This window comes from Mustela nivalis (genome assembly GCF_964662115.1).
Source record: "Mustela nivalis genome assembly, chromosome: 8".
Classification (NCBI taxonomy): domain Eukaryota; kingdom Metazoa; phylum Chordata; class Mammalia; order Carnivora; family Mustelidae; genus Mustela; species Mustela nivalis.
This window is the reverse complement of record NC_139027.1, coordinates 63,315,720-63,336,260: the sequence shown is the minus strand read 5'-3', so window position 1 is coordinate 63,336,260 and position 20,541 is coordinate 63,315,720. Positions and strand designations below refer to the sequence as shown.

The window sequence follows — 20,541 nt, the reverse complement described above, 5'->3', positions numbered from 1 at the left end:
GTGGAGCAACAGGATCTCTCATTCATTGCTGCTGGAAATGCAAAAGGGTATGGCCACTGCGAAGACAGTTTGGCGGTTTCTTTAAAAACTGAACATATTCATAACATATGATCTGCAATTACACTGCCTGGTATTTACCCAAAGGAGTTGAAAACTTACATCCACACAAAAATCTACACACAGATGTTTATAGCAGCTTTATTCATCGATGCCAAAACTTGAATCAATGAAGATGTCCTTTAATAGGTGAATGGAGAAAAAAACTATGGTACATCCAAACAATGCGATATTACTCAATGTTAAAAAGAAATGAGCAGTCAGGACATGAAAAGACATGGAGGAAACTTAAATGCATATTACTAAGTGAAAATCTGTATAATTCCAACTCTACAACATTTTGGAAAAGGCAAAACTATGGAGACGCAAAGAAGATCAGTCAGTGATTGCCACTGGGTAGAGAGGAGGGAGAGATGAGTAGGCAGAGCACAGAAGACTTTTAGGGAAGTGAGAGTGTTCTGTTTCATACTGCTCTGGTAGGTACATTGTTTTACACTTGCCAAAGTCCATAGAATGTTCAACACCAAAAGCGAACTGTAATGTAAACCAAATAGACTTCCAGTTATAAGGATGTGTTGCTGTGTCATGAATACAGGTTCATCCATTGTAACAGGCATAGTACTCTGGTGTGGGATGTCCATAGTGGGAGAGACTGTTGGAGGGGTGGGGGCAGCCATGTATGAGAACTCACTGTACTTTTTCACTCAGTTTTACCTAAATTGCTCTAAATTTACCAAAAATTGAATCTAACACTGCTCTAAAAGAATCTTTTAAAATGTGACTAGTGTGACTGAGAAACCGAATTTTAAATTTAATTTAATTTTGGTTATGAATCAATTATTTTATTTTACCTTGCTTCCCTCCCACCAGCTTTATTGAGGTATGATTGACAAATAAAAATTGCATATATTTAGGCTGTACAACATGTACAAAATGATGATTTAACATAGAATACGTTGTGACACGATGACCACCATCAATTTAATTAACACATTCATCACTTCATATAGTTACTTTTTTTTTGTTTTGTGGTGAGAACATGTAAGTTCTATTCTTAGCGAATTTGAGGTACACAGCATTATTAACTCTAGTCACAATGCTGTACATTCAACCCCTAGAACTTATTCATCTTCTAACTAAAAGTTTGTACCCTTTGGCCAACATCTCCACGTTTCTCCACGCCCCCACCTACCCCAGTCCCGGCAACCACTTCTCTACTCTCCTGTGCTGTAAGTTTCACTTTTTTACATGCTACATGTAAGAGAGATAAAACAGTTTTTGTCTTTCTGTGTCTGGTTTAATGTCTTCCACATCATCCATGCTGTCATAAATGGCATATTTCTTTTTATGGCCAAATAATTATTGCACATATCTACCACATTTTCTGTCTTCATTCATCTACCAGTGACCATGAAGTTTATTTACATATTTGGGCTGTTGTGAAAAATGCCCCAGTAATGTGGGGAGTGCACATATCTCTTTAAGATAATGATTTCTTTTCCTTTCAATGTACACCGAGAAGTTGGATTGCTGGATTGTATGATAGTGCTATTTTGAGGAACCTCCATATTGTTTTCTATTAAGACTATACCAATTTCCATTCCCACCAAGAATGATGGGATCACCAACACTGATTGTCTCTTGTGTTTTTTATAATAGCCATCCTAACAGGTATTGAATGATATCTCATTGTGGTTTTCATTTTCATTTCCCTGATGATAATAAGTTTGAGTACTTTTTCTTACACCTTTTGGGCATGTGTATATCTTCTTTGGAATAGTGACTATGCAGGTCTTTTGTGTATTTTTAAATCAAGTTATTTTCTTGCTAGTTCTTATATATTTTGGATATTAACCCCTTATCAGATCTAGGGTTTGCAAATATTCTCTACAGTTTGGTAGCTTGCCTTTTTATTTTGTTGATGGTTTCCTTTGCTGGGAAGAATCTTTTTAGTTAGATGTAATTCTAATTTTTAGTTTTGTTGCCTGTGCTTTTGGTGTCAGTTGAAAATAATCATTGCCACAACCCATGTTTATGGAAGAATTAATGGTATTAAAATAGCCATACTACGCAAAGCAGTCCCTATCAAAATTCCAAAGACAAAATTCATAGAAATAGAAAAAACAATCCTAAAATTTATATGGAATCACAAAAGACCCTGAATAGCCAAAGCAATTTTGAGAACAAAGTTGGTGACATCCCACTTCCTGATTTGAAACCATATGACAACACAATAGTAATCAAAAACAGTATGCTATTGGCATAAAAACAGACACAGACCAGTAGAACAGACTAGAGAGCTCAGAAACAAAGCCATACATCTACTGTCAACTAATCTTTGACAAGGGCATCAGTAATATACAATGAGAAAAAAAAAATAGTCTGTTCAATAAATGATGGTGGGAAAACTGGACAGAGACATGCAAAAGAATAAAATGACTCAACCTACACCCTACACAAATATTAAATCTTTAACACACTGAAGATTTAAATATAAGACCTGAAACCATAATACCAGAAGAAAATGCAGGGGAAAAGCTTAATTTCAGTTAATTTAAATTTAAGTAATTCCAAATGGCTAGTGGCCACTCTATCAGACAGGAGAGAGTTAAAAAGTGAAAAAAATTGAGTCTATGAAAAGTATATAAATCATAGTTGAATATTTAACAACTCTAGATGAGGAAAGAAATTTCTGAGTAATGGTACAGAAGAAAAAAATTTAGAAAATATTGAGAAATTTCAAATTTTAAAATGTCTATATTAAAAAATTGAAAAAATGAAAGAAAAAGAAACTGGAAAGTATGCTTATGAAAAATATTTAGGGAGATATATATATGTGTATGTGTGTATATATATACACACACACACACACACACACACACAAAATATAGCACAAAGCAAAAAATTAGTAAGAAAAAACATCAGGTAATTTTCTTAAAATAATGATTGAAAGGAATGAACAGACAGAGCACAGAAGAACACAGAACACATCCACTGTCAGAAGTGGATGAGAAAAGTTTACCATCGCTGGAAAGAAGAGAGTTGCAGATAAAACAGTGAAGTACCATTTTAAAAGAACTTATCAAATTGGAAAAGCCGAAAATAATAATCTGATGATATTGAGGCTGAAGAGGGTGCAGGCTTTTGTAGAACACCAGGGGGAATATAAATTAAATGGGAGTAGGAGAAGAAATTAAGTTAATGGAAGGGCAATTTGGCCATGTATATTAAAATCCTTTATAAGTCTGCAAACTTTTTGAAGGTGAGGTTTATTGAAGTATGATTTACAAACGGTGAAATTCACCCTTTGCACTGTACAGTTTGATGTGTTTTGACACATGTGTGTCGTACAACCACCACTACAATCAAGATACAGGGTATTCCTGTCATCCCCAAACTTTCTCTCCTTCCGCCCCTGCATTCAGTCCCCTTCTCTCATCACACTCCAAACCCCGGCCACTGGCAATGATCTCTGCCCCAGTAGTTTTTGCATTTTTAGAGAATGTCATGTGAATGGAATTATGGGATATATTCCCTCATGTCTGGCTTCTTTCACTTCCCATAATGTTTGTGAGATTAACCCATGCTGTAGTTCATTAGTAGTTCGTTTCTCTTTAAAGATAGAGTATTCCATTGGCACTACTACAGTTCATCCGTTTACCTGTTGAAGATTTATGTTATTTCTAGCTGGGGAGCAAATATTAGTAAAGTGGCCATAAGCATTCACGTAAGGGTTTTTGTGAAGATACATGTTTTAAGAACTGCTGGATACATAACTAGGAGTGGGTTTCTGGTATCATAAGGAAGTATAAGTTTAATTTAAAAGAAGCAGCCAAACAGATTTTCAGAGCGATTGTACTACTGTTACCCATTTCTACCAGTGATAGGTAGTTCTCCACATCTTGCCACCACTTAGTTTCATTAGTTTTAAAATTTTACCCGCTATAGTAGATATATTGTCATATCTAGTCTTAATTTGCAACAGCTACGTAATAACTAATGATACTGAGCATCTTTCATGTGTTTTTTTTTTTTTAAGATTTTATTTATTTATTTGACAGAGATCACAAGTAGGCAGAGAGGCAGGCAGAGAGAGAGAGAGAGGAGGAAGCAGACTCCCCACTGAGCAGAGAGCCCGATGTGGGGCTCGATCCTAGGACTCTGGGATCATGACCCGAGCCGAAGGCAGAGGCTTTAACCCACTGAGCCACCCAGGCGCCCCTCTTTCATGTGTTTATTTGCCATTTTTCTTTAATGAATCAAATATGCCCATTTTTAAATCAGATTGCCTTATTTTAAGAGAGTTTATGTTTTAAGGACAGGAACCTTCTGTCAGATCTTTGCAGATACTTTCTGCACCTGTACCTTACCTTTCTCTCATCAGTGTCTTTTCAGAAGGCGGATGTTTTTAATTATGAGGAGGCCCAATTTATGATTTTTTTCTTTCATCCTTTCTGCTACTTCTGTCCAAAGCCAGGATCATAAAATATTTTCTCAAGAGTTTTCTTCAGCAAGTTTTATAGAACTCTCGTATTTAAATACCTGATCTGTTTCAGGTTTGTATTTGGTGCAAGGTTAGGGTCAAGGCTCTTTTTTGGGGTAAGGGGAAACATACACATGTGCAGTTGCTCCAACACTGTGTTGAAGTGAACATCTTTTTCCCAATGAATTGCTTTGGCTCCTTTGTCAAAATTATTGACCATCTAGGAATGGGTCTATTCCTGGATTCTCTATTACAGTATCAAACAGACAATATCACACCTTCATGGTCTTGAAGTTAGATAATAGGAGTCTTCCAACTTTGTTCTTTTTTTTTTTTTTTCAAAATTATTTTGACTATTCTAGCTGCTTTGCAATTGCCTATATAATATTTTAAAATAAGTTTGTCAGTTTCTGCCCCAAAACATGCTAGGATTTTGACAGAGATTGTGTTGAACTATAGATTAATTTGAGGGAATTGAAATCTTAACAGTATGAGTCTTCTGACTAAATGCCAAGCTAATTCACTGGAGAATGAATGATCTTTGTAGTACTCATTTTTATTTCTTTTGTTTTCACATTTAACTTCAAAATATTTTTTAAAAGATTTTTATTTATTTATTTGACAGAGCACAAGCAGGGGGACCTACAGGCAAGGGGAGAGGGAGAAGCAGGCTCTCTACTAAGCAGGGGCTGGATCCCAGGACCCTAGGGTCATGACCTGAGCCAAAGACAGATGCTTTTTTTTGTTTGTTTTTAAGAGATTTTATTTATTTATTTGACAGAGAGGGAACAGAAGCAGGGGGAGTAGGAGAGGGAGAAGCAGGCTCTCCACTGAGCAGGGAGCCTGACACAGGGCTCGATCCCAGGACCCCGGGATCATGACCTGGGCTGAAGGCATATGCATAATGACTGAGCCACCCAGGTGCCTCCAAAATATTTTTTTAAAGGTTTTATTTATTTATTTGACAGAGAGAGATCACAAGTAGGCAGAGAGGCAGGCAGGGTGGGGGTGGGGGGGAAGCGCTCCCTGCTGAGCAGAGAGCCCGAGTCAGGGCTCTATCCCAGGACCCCGGGATCATGACCTGAGCTGAAGGCAGAGGCTTTAACCCACTGAGCCACCTAGGCACCCTCCAAAATATTTTTTAAATTTCCTATGTAATTTGTTTTTGACCTTAGGGTTATTTAGAAATATGTTGTTTAATTTCCAGGTATTTGGAAGTTTTCAAATTCCTCTCTGCTATTGATGTTAATTTAATTCTCTTGTGGTCAGAGAACTACTCTCTATGATTTCTGTACTTCTAAGATTATTGAGAGATACTTAATGCCTCAACATAGGAGCTAACTTACTGAATATTTCATGAGCCCTTGAAAAGAATACTTTGTCTGTCTTGGGGTGGAGTGTTTAATAAATGTCTGTTAGGTGCAGTTGGTTGCTTGTTGAAATTTCCTACGTCCTCACTGAAGAGAGTATAGAAACCCCCAATTATGATTATGGATTTATCTTTTCTTCCCATCAGTTTTTGTTTCATATGTATTGGAATTCTATTATTGGTATACATGTTTGGGATTTTTATGTCTTCTTTATGAACTGTCTCTTTTATCATTTTAAAATAAGAGTTTTTTTCCCTAAAATATTTCTTGTTCAGAAATCAACTTTGTCTGAAATTAGTATAGCCACACCCCCTTTCTTTTGATTAGTGTTTGCATTATATATCGTCTCCATTCTTTTAATCTATTTTTGTCTATACATTTAAGTTAAATGTCTTGGAGACAGTATGTTCATTTTGAGGCTATTTTTACGCTTTGCTAAGATAAGTCTGTAAGTAGCCTATTCTCTATGGATATTTTATTCCTACATCTATGCTGTAAAGCTTTGTGACTTCTGTGGAATTCCGTGTGAGGACTTAACTCTGGTTGGTCAGAACTCAACTCCCAGAAATCCTTGTGCAGATTTTTCTGGACGTTCCCCCACCTCACACACTACCCTGCTACCTTGTAGCTCCCTCTTCTTCTGAACTCTCTGGAATTTGGGGCTCTTTAGGAGCCTCCCTAAATTCAGTCACTGTCTCAGCGGGATTGCTGTACTCCAGTTAGGAGTTCCTACCTGTTCTTGAGTTGGGAATTGTCACCAGGCAGAAAGCTGGGGCATCTGTGGGACTCAACTAATCTTTTTTCCCCCATTTTCTCAAGGATCTCAGTCTTGTGCTGCCTAGTTAATATCCAAAAATATGTGTATCTTTCATTTTATCCAGTTTCCCAGGGGCAGTAGAAGTGTAAATCCAGTCATTGTATTCCCTTTTGTCCAAAGAAAAAAGGGTTAGTTTTTAATAATTTGTGTGTGTATGTGTGAATTATCCACTCCTATCTTTTGCCCATTTTTATCTTTTATTTGTTTTTATTCCCTCAGTTTTAAAATGTTCTTTAAATAAGCGTTATATAATCCCTTTATCTATTACAGATTTTGCAAATATTTTCTTTCAATTTGCCTCTTGTCCTTTGATTATACTTGTGATGTTTCATTGCCACGTAGAAGGTGAAACTTCTATTTTTAATGTGGTCATATTTATCAATCTTTTATTTTCTGGATATTGAGTCATGGTTAATAACATTGTTCTACAGATAGATTCTGTATGAATTTAATTGTATAGTTTCATTTTTTACCTTTAAAATCTCTTATTAATTTAGAGGGTTTTTTTTTTTAATTTCTTTTCAGCATAACGGTATTCATTGTTTTTGTACCACACCCAGTGCTCCATGCATGCCCTCCTTAATACCCACCACCTGGCTCCCCCAACCTCCCACCCCCCGCCCCTTCAAAACCCTCAGATTGTTTTTCAGAGTCCATAGTCTCTCATGGTTCACCTCCCCTTCCAGTTTCCCTCAACTCCCTTCTCCTCTCCATCTCCCCATGTCTTCCATGTTATTTTTATGCTCCACAAATAAGTGAAACCATATGATAATTGACTCTCTCTGCTTGACTTATTTCACTTTCATATGACAACAGGTATGAACCAATTTTATCATTTTCTGATTGATTTTCCAGTTTTCCCAACACTATTGGAAAACAAAAGTTTGGTCCAGTGATACTAGATGTCACCTTTGTCATATACTAAACTTCCATATGTACTTGAGTTCATTTCTATACTTTCTACTGAATCCTTTTGGTCTAATTATGTTTCATAATTATACTAGCCCATTAATTGCTGAGGCTCTGTAATGTATTTTAATATCTGGTGATGTTTAGTGCCTTGTAACTTTTCTTTTTCAATATTATTGTGACTATTCACATTTTTCTATCTTCTTTTGTTTAGCTTCATTCACAAATACTTGTTGGCATTTTTATTGGAATTTTGTTAAATTTCTAAATTAACTTGGAAGACCTGGCATCTTTATGATGTAAAGTTGTTCTTCAACAACAAGGAATGTGTCTGTATTTCGTCAGTTTTACATTTATATCTTCTTGAGTATTTTCGCTCTTTCCTCACATTAACTTTTTCACGTTTCTTGCTATACTTATTCCTTCCTACATTTATTCTTTCTATTTTATTTTTATTTTTTTAAAGATTTTATTTATTTGAGAGAGAGAGAGAAAGCATGAGAGGAGAGAGGTCAGCAGGAGAAGCAGACTACCTGCCGAGCAGGGAGCCTGATGTGGGACTCAATCTTGGGACTCCAGGATCATGACCTGAGCCAAAAGCAGTCACTTAACCAGCTGAGCCACCCAGGTGCCCAATTTTTTTTTTTTTAAGATTTTATTTTTTATTTGACAAAGAGAGAGACAACAAGTAGGTGGAGAGGTCGGCAGAGAGAGAGGGCGAAGCAGATTCCCCACTGAGCAGAGTTCGACATGGGGCTTGACCCAGGACCCTGAGACCATGACCTGAGCCTAACACAGAGGCTTAACCCACTGAGCCACCCAGGTAGCCTCCCACCTACACTTACTCTTGCTGCACTTATTGTCACTGCTGTTTTACTCTACTGTTTTATCTTCTAAGTGATTATTGTTTGTGTATATGAACATTATTGATTTCTCTGCATTCACTTTATATCCTGTTAATTTACTGACTTTGAAATTGCTTTAATAATAATTCTCTAGGGTTCTCATAGGAAACATTTCATATACAAGTAGATACAATTGCCTTTCTCTTTGAGTTCTTGTATCTCTGACTTGTTTTGTCTAATTATATTGCTGGTACACCCAGTACATAGGAAATAGTAGTGAAGGTAGTGATTATCCTTACCTCTTCCTGATCTTAGTGGAAATTCCTGAAGTTTACCCCATTAAAAGTGATGCTGGCTTTAGGACTACGTGTACATGTGTGTATGTAAGTGTGTACATAGGTGTGTGTCCTTATAGTCATATTTGGGAAATCATCAATTCCTATGTTCTTTTATTTTTAAAATTTTATTTTTTTGTGAGAGAGAGAGAGAGAGAAAGAGCACAAGCCAGGGGGAGGGGTAGAGGAGAGGGAGAAGCAGACTCCCTGCTGATCACGGAACCTGACATAGGGCATAATCCCAGGACCCCAGGATCATGACTTGAGCCGAAGGCAGACACTTAACTAACTGAGCCTACTCAGGCACCTCTCCTATGTTCTTGAATGGATTTTTTCTTTTTATGGAATGGAGATTGAATTTCATTAAAGATTTGTTTAGAATGTGTGGAAATAATCACATTTTTTCTCAGATCAATTAATATGGTGTGATATATTGCTGTGCTTTTAATAGTGAACTAACCTTACTTGCCAGGAGTAAATCCCACTTTGTTATAGTATATTATTTACTTAATATGGTATTGAAGTGTGTTCGCTAAGCTTTATGTAGTATTTCATATAGGTATTTATAAGTGAGGTTGGTCTGTAATTTCCTATTTCTGTACTATTTTTATCAGATTTAGGTATCAACATTCTGTTTCATAAAAAGAATTTGGAAGTTTTACTTCATTTCCTATGTTCCAGAACTATTTCTTTAAATTGATACCATTTGGTTTTTGAATATGAAACCATCTGGTTCTGCTATTTTTCTGTGAGGCAGTTCCTTGTAACTCAACTTTTTCCCATGGAAATGTTTAAGCTTTTTATCTCTATTTAGGTCAATTATATTAGTTAACCATTTTGTCTGGTTTTTCAAATTTATTTGTGTTGTGTTATGCATTGTAGCCACTTGTGACTTTTAAATTTCTTCTACTTCAGTGGCTGTTTTCTTCTAATTATTTTTTATTTTTGCTTCCTTTTTTCTGCCTTAGTAAAGATGTTTATTTTTCAACACACCTGGATTCTGATTTATTAATGAGATATCTTTTCCCTTATCTATCTCATTAATTTTTGATTTTGCCTTAATTATGTCATTTCTTGTGCTTTTTAAATTTACCCATTGGTTCTTTCTTTTGGTACTCAGTTTCTGATCTATTTCATTTATTTTCATTAATTTTTTTTTTTTTTTTTTACTTCCCTAGTGTTTAAGGCTGTGATTTTTCCTCTGGTCACAGCTTTATGTTGTACTCATAGATTTTAATATGTTATGTTTTTTAATATCTTTATTTTTGTAGAAGGTTTTTATTTTTTCTTCACCAAAAGGTTGTTCAGTAGATTTTTAATTTTTATGTAGAAGGACCTTTTTAAAATTTTTCATTATTAAATTCTAGACCTGTGACAAGATGATCAGGATATTGTTTATGATACTTTTATACTTTGGAATGCACTGAAGCTTTTAGTGGTAACTGAGAATAACAGTTTTTGTCCATATTCCATGCCCGTTTGGGCCCTGCATTAGGCTCCATACTGGGTGTGGAGCCTACTTAAAAAAAAAAAAAAAATCTGTTATTAGTGTGGGTTTTTTGGCCTCAAGGGTCAGAATCAAGTTCTCCTGTAGTTTTGGTTTCACAAAGAACATTGCTCTGCTACTTGGTAAATACTCATTATTTATATTTGCTGCACTTCATATGTGTTTTCTTTGATCTTACATTCTTTAAGGTTTCTTTTTTTTTAGGGGGGGTACTATCTATGAAAGTTCATATTTTTGTTGTAGTGATTGCCTTGGTATCTGTGCTTTTTAAAGATTCTTTTTGCTCCTTTTTTCTGTATTTAATCTTTTACTGCTGTCTTTCATGGTAGTTGTTTACTTCTACCTACTACTAATTCACTATTGCTTATTTTATCTTCCTCTAATGTTGTCACCTTAGTTTTTAGTCATCCTACTTTACCTTGTCAGGACGTGTATTATTTGTATATTCTTCATTTATCACCAGCCTTGTTTTGGTCTTAGATATAGTTAAATATATTAAATATTTACCTTTCTGTCCTTTTGCCAAAGTTACCCACTCATCTTTAGATTGGATGAAACTAATCTCGTAGATTGCTCAAGAAGTGCCCTTGCATGTTTAAAACTTTTTCAGTAGCCTAGATACTTGAAGGATAACTTGGATGGATGTGAAATATTTAGTTCACAATTTTTGTCCTTGAATTTCTTTTTTTTTTTTTTAAGATTTTATTTATTTATTTGACAGAGATCACAAGTAGGCAGAGAGGCAGGCAGAGAGAGAGGAAGGGAATCAGGCTCCCTTGCTGAGCAGAGAGCCCAATGTGGGGCTCGATCCCAGGACCCTGGGATCATGACCTGAGCCAAAGGCAGAGGCTTTAACCCACTAAGCCACCCAGGCGCCCCTGTCCTTGAATTTCTTGAAAATGCTGATCTGTTGCCTTCTTTTGCATGTTGCTTTTAAGAAGTCTGCTGCTGATTTTATTCTCTTACCAATGTATGTTATTTTCCTTTTTGCCTTGTTGTCTTTGGGATTTTTTTTTCTTTATTAATAATGTCTAATGGTTTTACCAGGATGTGTTTAGAGTAGATCATCCTGTATTGGTTTTCCCAGATATGTGGTGGGCCCTTTTCATATGCAGACTGGGCCTTTCATTTCCCAAAAGTTTTCTTGGATTATAGTTTTATTTCACTCTTCATATGTATTTTGAATTAAAATTATAGAGAAAGGAACTTGAGCAATAAGGTGTCTTAATGAAGAGAAAAAAACAAGTGGAAAAAGAGATTCAAGAGTAGAGAGGAAAGAATTGTCGAATGATTTGGCAAGAGAAAAAGGCAAGAAAAGTTGACATTCATATAGCCTTTGTCAAAGCACTAGACTTGCAAGGACTGAGATAAAAATAGGAAATAGAGGGCGCCTGGGTGGCTCAGTTGGTTGAGTGACTGCCTGCGACTCAGGTCATGATCCCAGACTTCCAGGATCGAGTCCCACATCTGGCTCCCAGCTCCTTGGGGAGTCTGTTTCTCCATCTGACCTTCTCCTCTCTCATGCTCTCTCTCATTCATTCTCTCTCAAATAAATAAATAAAATCATTTAAAACAACAACAACAACAAAAAAAAAAAAAAAAAAAGGAAATAGACTCTAAGAAGTGTTGGATGGAAATGGCAGCTGTCTTAGTTAAGGTGGAATGAAAGGGTCCTGACAGGGATGATAGTCAAAGTAAAGTTCTGGAGAGCCCTTTGGAGGCACACTTGATGTTCTGGGTCATTTCCGTGTGTGTGTGTGTGTGTGTGTGTGTGTGTGTGTGTGTTTAATTCTCCAAATACTATTCAGACTGGGATAACTATTTTTATCTATAGTCAGGTAACCTCATTGAGAGTTGAATTAGATTGTAGATTATTTTAGTCTTCTTATTCCTTATGTCTTCATTGCATTTTGGCCATTTCTTGGTAACTCATCTCATACTCTCCAAATTTGGAATTTTGCAAACTTGCAAAGAGTATACAATTTACCCTCTTTCTTTCATCATGTTTATCATTTTTTTGTTGAAAAAATATCTGTGGAAAAGTCTCATTTAAAGAAAACCCATTATTTCTTTGTACTTCTTTACAACATCTCCATTTTAGTAAGATTTCTTTTAAAAATCTTTTTTAAACAGAAGACTAAAGAAAATGCTTCAATGGTAATATTGTATTCAGTAGAAGAAGAAGAAAGAAATTGAGTGTATTGATTTGGTTAAAAAAATCCTTTAAATCAAAAATTAAAATTATGTTAAGAAACATCTGCTTAGGGGCGCCTGAGTGGCTCAGTGGGTTAAAGCCTCTGCCTTCGGCTTAGGTCATGATCCCAGGAGCCCCGCTTCGGGCTCTCTGCTCAGCAGGGAGCCTGCTTCCTCCTCTCTCTCTGCCTGCCTCTCTGCCTGCTTATCATCTGTCTGTCAAATAAATAAATAAAATCTTTAAAAAAAAAAAAAAGAAACATCTGCTTACATCTTCAGAAAAAACAATGTTAATCAATCTTGTCTATTTTGAACATTTATTGTGTACTAGACATTATAACTATATATATATTTTTTGTTATTGTTGTTTAAAGTATTTATTTATTTATTTGAAACCAAGAGAGAGGGGTGCCTGGGTGGCTCAGTGGGTTAAAGCCTCTGCCTTTGACTCAGGTCATGATTCCAGGGTCCTGGGTTCCGTCTTTCTCTCTGCCTACCTCTCTGCCTACTTGTGATCTGTCTCTCTGTCAAATAAATAAATAAAATCTTAAAAAAAAAAAAAAAAGAAAGAAAAGAAACCGAGAGAGTGTGTGTGTGGACACAAGGGGTGGGGCAGAGGGAGAAGAAGAAGCAACTCCCTGATAAGCAGGAAACCCAATGTGGCACTTGATCCCAGGACTCTGGGATCATGACCTGAGCCGCAGGCACTTAACCAACTGAGCCACCCAGATGCCCTTGTGCTATATTCTTTAAGTAAAATAATGTTTCTAAATTTATGCTTCCCTGATAGATAAGTAGGTAACATCCTCTTAGACTACACAGGTTTTCTAACTTTTGTTTAGAAACCGGACTGATGTTGAAATGTGATATGGTAATTGCACAGTTGATTACTGGAAAGTTAGGCTTGTTGGGTGTTGTTTTGGTATTTGGAAAACGAATGTGCCTTTCTGATTTCATTACTTATAACGTCATTACTAGAAATGCTATCCAGTGGTGGTTTTGCCCCTGAGTACCACACCCTTGGCTGTATCTCCCAGTGTCACTAGTGAAGAAAGGCGAGGCAGTTTAACTAAAATCAGGGTTTGTGCACCTTTTTAAATTTTCTTGTTTCAGAGGTGCATTTATTCTCACCTATAAAGGCCACTTTGTTGATCAAATGCATGTCATTTTTTAAAATTTTTAATTTAAATTCCAGTTAATTAACATACAGCGAGCGTAATACTGGTTTCCAGTGGACAATATGCTTTATTCAGTACTTCCATACATCTCCTGGTACTCATCACAATAAGCACACTTGCTTTTTCAAATTTTTTTAACTATTTATTTATTTATCATCATCATTTTTTGTTTTTTGTTTTTTGGTGTTTTTTTTTGAGGGAGAGATTAGGGGAGGGGAAGAGAGAGACTCTTAAGCAGGTTTCATGCTGGGCATGACCATGAGATCATGATCTGAGCCAAAATCAAGTCAGACACTTAACCGACTGAGCCACCCAGGCACCTAACAAGGGCCCTCCTTAATCGCCATCACCTATTTCACCTATTCCCCCACCCACCTCCCCTCTGGTAACCATCATTTTGTTCTCAGGTGTTAAGAGTCTGTTTTTTGGTTTGCCTCTCTCTCTCTCTTTTTTATTCCTTTGCTCATTTGTTTCTTAAATTCCACATATGAGTGAAGTCACATGTTATTGGTCTTTCTCTGACTGACTGATTTCACTTGGCATAACACCCTCTAGTTCCATCCATGTTGCAGATGGCAAGATGTCATTCTTTCGGATGGCTGACTAATATGCCATGTATATCTGTACCACATCTTACAGCTGCTATAAACATTGGGGTGCATGTATCCCTTTGAGTTAGTGTTTTTCCATCCTTCGGGTAAATACCTAGTAGTGCAGTTGCTGGATCATAGGACAGTTTAATTTGTATCTTTTTGAGGAATATACTTAACTGTTCTCCAGAGTGGCTGCACCAGCTTGCATTCCTGCCAGTGGTGGAGGAGGGTTCCTCTTTCCCCACAGCCTCACCAACACCTGTTGTTCCCGTGTTTTTGATCTTAGCCATTCTGACAGGTGTGAGGTGCTACCTCATTATAGTTTTTTGTTTTTTTTTTTAATTTTATTTATTTGTCAGAGAGAGAGTGAGTGAGAGCGAGCATAGGCAGACAGAGTGGAAGGAAGAGTCAGAGGGAGAAGCAGGCTCCCTGCGGAGCAAGGAGCCTGATGTGGGACTCGATCCCAGGACGCTGGGATCATGACCTGAGCCGAAGGCAGCTGCTTAACCAACTGAGCCACCCAGGCGTCCCCTCATTATAGTTTTGATTCGCATTTCCCTGATGACCAGTGATACTGAGCATGTTTTCATGGAAGCGCATCATTTTTTTACACAGCAGCTTTTACGTGAAGACTTTCTGGATGATTCTGGTTTATACTGATTTCCTTTTCCAATTTCCTTTGGCTTCTAATTCGTATTTTAAATGCAAAGGCCCTCAGTCTCAGTTGTCTTGTGTTCTGAACTAAGATGGACTCCTTGAGGCTTTTGTAGATAGATTTATTTTGCTGCCTTCTTTTGTATTCCTCACAGTACCTAGGTTAGTGTTGCTTTTGTAATTACCCTTTAAGAAATACTTCATTGACTCAGGAGGTTAAGGCTGTCTTGATCTCACTTAGTGCCCAGATTGACCTGATTACTCAGGTCCCTCACCCCGCCACACTCCATGTGTTTCTGCCCCAAAGCTACCTGCTAAGTCAAAGAGAAGGGCCCCCACAGGTAGAGAAAATAGTTCCGTGTGTCAGCAAATGGAAGGATAAGTATGGCTTAGGAAACCTAGCATTTTAAAACACTTACTTGACTACAGGGAGTTGTATTGGACTGAAAGTCAGGAGCTAAGGTTCTAGACTTACCGCCAACCCTGAACAGCTTCGCAATCTTCAGCGCATGCTTTAATCTGTGAGGACTTTAGTTCTCCAGTTGATAAAATATGAAATGTTGAGTGATTTCAAAAGTTCCTTGTAACTCTAAAATTCTGTGATTCTCTAAAAATGTGTTTCTGAATGCTTAGTGCTCGTTGCATAAGGTAATGTTTCTTATAATGTTTCCAAAGTGTCCACCTATTGTTGCATAATGAAGGAACTTAAAAAGCTTAAATTTAGAAAAAATTTAATGATCTGGGAGCAGGAATTGAAGTACCTGACCTGTATCTGGTGATAAAATGCTCACTTTCATCCATAGGGTACGGTCATAAGCATCATTAAGGCTGCTTGTTAACTGTTTGCTAGACGGAATTCTAACATAAGCCGTTTGTCAGTTACTTGTAAGATGGAGTGTGAATGTGTATTTATAAGAATTTTGCATGGTATATGCACATATATGGTACCATTTTTAGAGGTGGCATTTCCTTTGTTGAATATATATAAAATTTAGTCCCAGTGATACCTCTGTACTGCATTATCTTTGGAGTAGTATGATATGTCTTATCTTGATAATACGAGAATATTACTGGATGGTACCACTGGTAAGGCTTCTTTAAAGTATTTTGGTGTCACAGGGTTAGGATTATACTGTGGATTAAATAACGTGGTAGTGTTTACATCACTTATAACATGGAGTAATGTGTACATCATTCTTCCTTGTGAGGTTCTGATGTACACTTTTAGTTGAGCAAAGGGACTTTGAAATTTATTCCTATGATTTTCGATATTTGAACTTTTAAAATGTTAGGAGTTTTATATTAATGGAATTGTTTGTTAAATACACACTTCCACTGAGTTTTTTGTCTCAATACAATTTGTCATATGAATATGATTTTAAGATTTAATACCTTGTATGTATCTCTACTCATAGATCAGTTTTATAAACTTACTATTTGGGGATTCTTTTAGTATGATTTGTCAAATAAAAATAAAGTCAGCTCCGAATTTTATTCCCATCTAACATTCTTTAATGTGTTAATACTGCTATGTTTTATTGCACTCCAATTTATTAAATTACTTTAAAATTGTTGAAGTAATCAAATGTATTTTAGCTCTGTTATCTGGTAGTGAATGGTGTTTCTATTATCAAAATTTATTCTTAACATGTGTATATTAAAATGTCTGATTTTAAATCAGATTAGATCCATAGAAAAAGGAAAAATTCTTATTCAAAATACTATGCAAATGACAGTAATATGAATATAGGCTACCAGAGTCTTATTGGAAGGTGATGATGAGTGGAAAATATTGAAGAAAACAGCATAATAATTATGATTTAGAAGCCGTGGTCTCCATATTTAAAATTAATATTTTGTGAAGCTTATTTCCCAGTGCTGGGACTCTGAGACGGGTAAGAATCTGAAAAGTAGATAATTGTGCCTCTAGGAGGATACAGTTTTTTTTAACCTTTTATTTGGAAAAATTTGAAACATACTGAATAATAGAGAACTCCCGATACCCATGACTTTGATTTAAAAATTAACATTTTGAAATTTTATGTATTTTTTGGCTGAAATGTTTTAAAACAATTATATATATCATGACACTTTATCTAAATATTTATGTATGCATTTCCAAAAAACAAGGATAATTCACCATATTATCTCCATGATCTTACTTAACAAAAGCATCACTCCTCATTGTCAGGTACAGTTTTATGTCTTCTACTTTCTTTCTCCATTATCCTAGCATTCATTAGAAAACGGGAATACAGACAATTTGTATTCTAATTGCACTTAAGCTCTTTTTACTTTTTTTTAAGATTTTGTTTATTTATTTGAGAGAGAGAGTAAGAAGGAACACAAGAAGGGGGAGTAGGAGAAGGAGAAGCAGGTTTCCCTCTGAGCAGAGAGCCTGATGCAGGGCTTGATTCCAGGACCCCGGGATCATGACTGGAGCTGAAGGCAGATGCTTAATGACTGAGCCACCCAGACATCTATGTGCTTAAGCTCTTTTTTCCTTTTTTAAAAATTATTTATTGCCCAAGACTTCTCTATTATAACTTCCCTTTCTATAATTGAGTCACCTAGATCATGTGATCTCTTTGACCCTCTTTTAGCTCTCATAGCCCCTGACTTCCTGGGTAGAACTGGTTGTGAGCTACAAATTTGACTTGGGAAACTACTGGTACAGAACTAGGTGAGCGTGATTTCTCTCAGTTTAATGTCCATCGGGAGAGCAAGTCTCTAGTCTTGGAGAAAACAAAGATTGTATTTTATTCACTGATGTGTATCCAGCAGCTGGCACAGAACATGGTATATAATAAGGACTCAATAAATAAATGATGAGTGAACAATGAGTAATTGAATAGGTTAATGCATAAATGAATTGATTAATTAGCCATTCAGTGTTCGGTAGTAACAGATAAAGCCAACCAAGAGGAGCTGGATATAGCAGACCCACATATAGTAGTTACGGCATTTGTACATTTCTTAAATTCCTATTGGGAGAAATCTATCCCATGTCAAGACATCCGTAGTACTTTTTATAGCCATCGCCAGTGGTATTTTTTTTTTTTTTTAATGGATAGAGCTCTGCCAGCATGTTCATGAAGAGAAACAGGAATAGGAAGTGCTGTAGGTTAAATTGTATCCCCTTAAAGGATGTTGAAGTCCCAACCCCCAGTCTCTATAAATGTGACCTTATTTGGAAATAGGGTCTTTTTGAGTTAGGATGAGGTCATTTGGGAAGGCCAGGATCTAGTACAGTTGAGGTTATAAATAAGAAAACCTGGACATAGAGACAGACCAGACATGAGTAGAGGAAAGACAAGCGAAGAGACAGGAAGAAGGCCTTCTACGGACTTGGAGCACCTGAGATCACCAGAAGCTAGGAGAGAGGCATGAATAGATCATCTCTCCCAGCCCTCAGCAGGGACCAACCCTGAGAACATCTTGAGGGGAGGCTGGGAGCCTCGAGGACTAGAAGATGAGGACTAGAAGGACATTTCGGTGATCATTTAAGCTACCCAGTTTGTGGTACCTTGTTAGAGCAGCAGCCCTGCAAAACTAATGCAGGGACCTAGACAAATCTTCACGGGGAAGTTGAGATTTTCCAAACCATTTTAATAAAAACCTCAGGAAAATGTTCTGTTTCATATAACTTACATGAAACAGAACATTCTCTTGAGCATGAATACCAGTGTATTTTGGACATACGTGAGCACCAGGATAGGGGAAAAAAGGCGGGGGGAAGTGAGAACAGAGGGGAGAGAAAAGTACTCTCTTTTACTGTTCCTAGGGCCACTCTGGCCAGGTCAGATCAGCTAGTGTTTCTAACGAGATTCGTTCTTACACATGGGATCTCTGGGCAGTTAATTCTTGCCCATGTGTGGTGGGATTTTCTGTTTATTCTGGAGCTGAATGTCCTCATTCAGAATTAGAAGATATTAAAAAAAAAAAAAAAAAAAGGTTGTGGGGGCACCTGGGTAGCTCAGTCAGGTTAAGCATCTGCCTTCAGCTAAGGTCATGATCTTGGAGTTCCAGGATCAAGCCCCACGTCAGGCGTTCTGCTCAGCGGGGGCCTGCTTTTCCCTCTCTCTCTATGGCCTTTCCCTCTCAAATAAATAAAATCTTCTAAAAAAAATAAAATTAAAAAAGGGTGGTTTACTTTCTCCTGATCCCAGGCAAAAGGTTTAATGGAGAAAGATGGCAACTATTTGCATACTTTCAATAGAGACTCAGTATAAAAATAGTTAAGGAAGTGAGCTCCAAAAACCTTCCTGGTTTTGCCTTTTACTAGCTGTTTGCTTTGCCATATCATTTCACCTTGTGTTTCTGTTTCCACATCTGAAAATAAGGATAATAGTATCTCCCTCACAGAGGGAGAAGAAGTGATTCAAATATGTGAAAGAGTTAGTGGCACATATTAAGCACTCAGTAAGTAATAGCCAGATGATAATTTCATTATTTTAATACTTATGACAAAAGATAACCATATCTTACTTTGCTTTCCAGGAATTCTTTAGACATGATGATGTTCTGGTTAGATATTAAGAAGATGGTAATGAGTTGGATTTAATAAGTGTCATTCTCCCCAGATGTGTAGGTTAATGATAGACTTCCCTCCAGTTGTAGGGACCAGAACATCCAGGGTCTGTTTTCTATATAAGGGAAAGAGTTCACATTTTAGGAGTGTATGTGCAGTGTAAATATAGGATGGCCCATTTAGCAAATTACCTATCCTCAAGAAGGTGGCTCCCAAGAGAGTTAATGCTGTTAAAAAATTAGTGTTTTTCTATAATCAGTACAGGCTTATTAAGTGTCTACTGAGTGCCTACTGGTCATATCATTTCTAGTTCTGAAGGCCAGATGCGTACATGACCAAAGAATATTTGAGCACCCTGTGTCACAAAAGGCTATATATATAGGGTGTGTGTGTGTTTGTTTTTAGTTAGTTAGTATGGGAAAATGGCATTTCTGGATTCTGAATCAACTCACTAAGCTGCATAAATTGGGTGGGTTAAGATGTACCCCTGTCTAGGGGCTGTTAAAAAACTGTGTGTGTGGGCTGCCTGGGTGGCTCAATGGGTTAAGCCTCTGCCTTCAGCTCAGGTCATGATCTCAGGGTCCTGGGATCGAGTCCCACATCGGGCTCTCTGGTGGCCAGGGAGCCTGCTTCCTCCTCCCTCTCTCTCTCTTTAAAAAAAAAAAACAAAAACAAAAAACAAAAAACTGTGTGTGTATGAATGGCATTGGTGCTGGAAACCTCAAATGCCGTCTCTGAAATCAGTGAACTGTGTGGTTAATATGGAACAGGACAGCTAGTTTGAATGTTGGTTAGCTGTGTTTTATGTAGATGTGACTTCCACTTGGTGAACCTATTTATAAGATTATAGCAATGGCCATCAAATTCTGTCAGCTAACATTTTGTGAGTATCTGCTATGTACAGATACACCAAACTCTGAGAATGTTTACCAACATGCTGATCAGTCTCAAGTTCCGATTTGACTTAGACAAAAAGGAAGACCATAAATTGGATGCAATTCAGATTATCCTCTCCCATTGCCTATTTATTTTGTATAAGGACAGACACAAGTTATGTGCTTTGTTATCA

General features: G+C 36.9%; 1 protein-coding gene across 4 annotated transcripts in view; it reads left to right on the top strand.

Annotated features, from left to right (window-relative positions):
• VRK2 (VRK serine/threonine kinase 2) overlaps positions 1-20,541 on the top strand; it is a 119,824-nt gene that overhangs the window by 52,097 nt on the left and 47,186 nt on the right. The gene's annotated exons all lie outside the window — the stretch shown is intronic.